The sequence below is a fragment of the Penaeus monodon genome, chromosome 18 (assembly GCF_015228065.2).
Source record: "Penaeus monodon isolate SGIC_2016 chromosome 18, NSTDA_Pmon_1, whole genome shotgun sequence".
In the NCBI taxonomy this organism is placed as follows: Eukaryota; Metazoa; Arthropoda; class Malacostraca; order Decapoda; family Penaeidae; genus Penaeus; species Penaeus monodon.
In genome coordinates, this window is record NC_051403.1 from 43,619,546 (window position 1) to 43,624,337 (window position 4,792).

The 4,792-nt window shown below is 37.7% G+C and overlaps 1 pseudogene; it reads right to left on the reverse strand.

Moving 5' to 3' along the window:
* Positions 1-4,055: 4,055 nt before the first annotated feature.
* LOC119584793 overlaps positions 4,056-4,792 on the reverse strand; it is a 2,579-nt pseudogene continuing 1,842 nt past the window's right edge.

The following is a 4,792-nucleotide window of genomic DNA, read 5'->3' on the forward strand; positions in this document are numbered from 1 at the left end:
TACACTTTATATTTTAAAATAATATATAGAATATATAAATATAATATATATAATAAAATTATATATTTTGTAGCCATTGTCTAACCAACGAGATTAACAACTATAAAGGGTAGAAGAACTTCGTACTTATTATTGTTGTTTTTCTTATTATACTTATCACTATTATCTTGTTTTCATTATTTTATTATTACATTTTATCATGTTTTTATCTTTATTATTGTGTCATTACATCATTAAAATTGTTATTTTCATTATAATTTTCTGTTACATCATTATACACTCTTATCACTTTTTCTAATACTTTCAACATCATCATCATTATCGTTGTAAATTGCGTTAGAATATCATTTTTCTTTTGTTATGAGGGTTTATTTTTATTAATTTCATAATGTATTAGTAGTAAAATGGTAACATAGTTAGTACCGTTTCATTTTTACTTAGTATAGCAGTATTAGAAAGGGGGAATAAAGTTATGTTGTAATGTGTTAGTGTGGAAAAATATTAATCTCTTTTATTACCCTTATGATATGCGATGTATGTGAGGGGAAAGGCAAAAGAATAATATGATAAAAATGCAAAATTGCAATGCAATTGCAAATAATTTTAAAGAATACTGCTGAGTGTTCACTTATTATATGTCTTCTTGCCTGTATAAAATGCAAAACATTTGTCCTTTTTTCTCTGAAGATTGATTTCCCTTATGTCTTGAGTGAAAAAATTGCAATTAAGGTCGATAATGCTATTATTAAAGGGTTTTGACAAAAGTCTAATAAATTTCAGCCTGCATTTGTGGCTATTCCATCAGCCATTAAATATTCGTACCTGCATGGTGGGGATTCGAAAATTCTATTTTTTTTTTTATACTCGCATGTTTTGTATAATTTCAGGTGTTTAGATAAGAGATGAATGGATAGCAAACAGAGAAAATAAAAAAAGGTGGGGGAAAAAAGTTCAATTGTGTGCAAGCCTTGCTTTTGATTAGCGCCCCGGCCCCCCCCCCTCCAACGAGGCCCACGCGGATTTTGCGTCTGTCCCCGGGCATTTCGCATTTCCGTCTGGGAAAAAAATCAAATAACCTCGACTCTTTACCCCCCTACCCTCAAACGAGCCCCGTCACCATTTGTCAAAACCTTCTGACCTTGATTTGGACCCCCCTCGCTACCGCTCAAGCACCGACTAGTTACTTTTCCTTGTGGAAGGGTAAAAGAAAAAGAGCAACACCTCGCTCCTCAACGCAGCTGTAACTCCATCATTAACTATACAATAAAGGAGTCAAGACATCTTGGTCGGCTACCTTACACCCTAAGCTCGCCATCTACCATATTCTTGTAGGGCCCATCATCCGGGCCCCTACAACTGGTGGCTTAACGGTGATTTTGAACTCGTACAGCGCCTCCGAAGTTCCTGCTCCGCATCAATAGCACACCCGCTAGTACGCAATATTTCATCATAGTGTGAGTCAGTCCTCCCTGCCGATATGTCCCCAAGGCCGGATAACCGACGCTGTCCGCCTAGCTGCTGAACTCCGACACAGCAAGTCACGCCACTCTCAGCACCTGCTACTGACCCCTCAACACCTGTCTCATCTGTTGCCGCCAACGCTGTGCAGATTTTTGAAGGACTCCAGCTGGACCACGTATCACCAAGGACGCGGACCACCCAAAATATCGCTATACCAAGCCGAGTTCCTCGTCATGTGGATTCATCCACCAAGAGGGAACAACAAACATCCTGCTGACCTGTCGCGCCCACGACCTTGCTCACAACGCAGCGCTCCAAATCTCCCCGTCAGCCGCACAGGGGCGACTCGCTCTCTGCCTCGTCAGCTGTGCATCTCCCCAACCTCTCCTCGCCTCGCACCACACCCGTAACCGGGGAGCGAGGTGTTACTCCTTGGCTCCCCGCAGGGTGTCTGCCTGTCATCTCCTACAGTGGTCTAAAGAGGGGTATAAATCATGTGTTTACCATGTGACAGTCGGTTTTGATGAAAGGTAGTGTTACAACAATCCCATAGCTCTTGTGGAAGGGGATAGACAACACAACATTTGGAATGTCTATGTGGCAACAAGACGAATAAACAGGTAAAGCAATGGACATACTTATATTTGTGTGTGTGTGTGTGAATATATATGAATGTGACAATACATAAGATTATACAAGTTATGTAGAATAACATAGATAAATAAAATAACATTAGCGTACATATTTCATTAACATTACATATATAAAGCTGGGTTACAGGGGAAAAGCGTGTTTTTCCAGTTAAGCGCCTGCATATTTTGTTATGAATCGTTGCTGCTTTCCCTGTGTAGCAACGTTGCAAGCCATCAAGCGTGCATTGAAACTGAAAAATATCACTTAAAATGTAATATATTCTTTGTTGTCTCTCCCCCTTTTGGTTCATCTTTACAGTCAGGTGTATTTTTTTGGGCAGTATATTAAAATGGGTATGGAAATAACCACGTCTTCATTTATCATAGCTTTTCAACTAAAAAGTATGGTAACCAAAATGTATCTTATAACCATTCCCTAATTTGGTGTGTATGTATTTTCTTTTTGATATCATGTAGAGTTACCTGGTGTTTGTAAAAATAGTTATTGCAAATGTATTTTTCAAATCTTGACCTTTTTACATGCACTGTTGATAGCAACCCGTTATTGTTAGAATCAATCACTAAAGGATCATATTTTACTAACTTGTATAGGTCTTGACACACACACACATACATACATATATCTACATACACACACACACACACCACACACACCCCACACACACACAACACACCCACACACCACACCACAACCCCCCAAACCCCACACACACACCACACGCACGCACACACACACACACACACCCACACCACCCACACACACACACACACACACCCACATCACTCTCACACTGTTGTGGTTGTGTGTGTGTGTGTGAGCTGAGTAACTTCACATGTTTTTATCTGGGTCCATATAGCAAAGTAAGCAAATAAATTAGATTTCGCCCTCGTTGAAAATAAGTTATTGTGTATATACAGCGAGCGCTGTGACTAATAGGAATTTATATTATCGTCATGACCTGAATTTACTAGCACGAAAAAAACTTTCAATTTATTTTTTATTATGATAATCCAGAAAAAAAATTCAACACATCTTTATTCGTAATGTAAAAAAGGACAAAAATCCCGGATATTTTTTATTTTACAAACTGTCCGACAAACAACTATTATGATTTTTATAGCAATTTACAAGATAAAAGAAAACCAAATTCATATACAGTTTCGCTAATTGTACAGCTCTAAAGCTCTTTACAAATGGATTTTTTCCTAGGGATATTAGAAATACTGTCATTGTATCGAAAAATGCCAGTTGTTTTAAAGAAAACTTGGAGAATACAGTTCACATAAATATCTTCCCCCAAACGTGTGTAACAGAAATAGTATTTCTTTCTCCGTTTGTGAAGAAAAAACTTCTATCTCTATTTCAAAGATTATTACATTTTCCATTTTTCCCCTCATTTACATTCACTCTCCCTCTGAGATTATACACATTTCTCCCACATTATGAATCCTGTTTTACATCTCAGTCTGCGATTATTAAAAAAAAAAAATCTTTTTTCAGATTAGGAATAACGTTTTCCACCTCTTAGATTATTATTATTTTTTTTATTCTCTCTCTCATATTATGTATTACGTCCTCCAGCTCTCTCTTGGATTATGTTTTTTTTCTTTATTTCTCCCCGATTATATATATATATATATTATATATATATATATATATAATATATATATATATATATAATTAATTCTCTGTCATTTTTTTCTTTTTATTTCTGTCTTAGTTTATGCATAACGTCTTTCCCCCCTCTATTTTATTATTATTATTATTATTATTATTATTATTATTATATTATTATTATTATTATCATTATTATTATTATTTTTTATTATTATTATTATTATTATTATCATGCTCTCTCTCAATTATTAATACCCTCTTTCACCTTTCTCTCGAACTTACGAAAATCATGTCATTCAATTCCATCTGTAAAAATCGAATCCCTATCTCTTCCTCTGACTATCCCCTTCCTTGCCCTCACTGCTCTCCTCGATCCGACGCTCCATGGCTTCGGAACCTTCGAACCCCCGGGACAAAGGAAGTGCTTGGCGTGGAAGTAGCCGTAGTGGTAGTGCCGTCCAGCTCCTCGGGTTCTGGGGGGAGGAGGCCACACTTGAGTCGGTAGGTTCTCGTTACTCATCGCGATACACTGGTTCAAGGCTCGTTCAGGGGTCGAGATCGCCGGTTTCGTCTCGCGGGCAGATTTCGAACTCACCCGAGAAAGCGTTAATGCTCACGATCGAAGGGCCTTTGAGGGGCATGTTGTTGCTCATTCCTCCGTCGATGTACCTGCGGGAGGGGCGAAGGGGATGAGTTACTGTGTAAGAGAGAGTAATAGATACTTGAAATTGAAAAAAAAGGTTTTAAGTTATTGTGAAAAGCCAGAGCAATAAATATATCCTAAACAAAATATCAGACGACTCTATATCCACGAAAATAATTCCAGATTTGCGCAAAGCAACGTACAGGTGAAAGTCCTTTGCTCATAATTATCAACATTCCCTTCATCATATACCATATCATAATTAATAATTGACTCTCAGGATTAAACATTGCTTCCGAAGTTTTCCAATTTTCACATTTATTTCGCGTACCTGCGACCATTGTAGATAGGAGCAGTGTAGCCAGAGAGACAAGGCAGGAAGCAACAGCAGAGGATGGCCCGAATCAGCTCATCCCT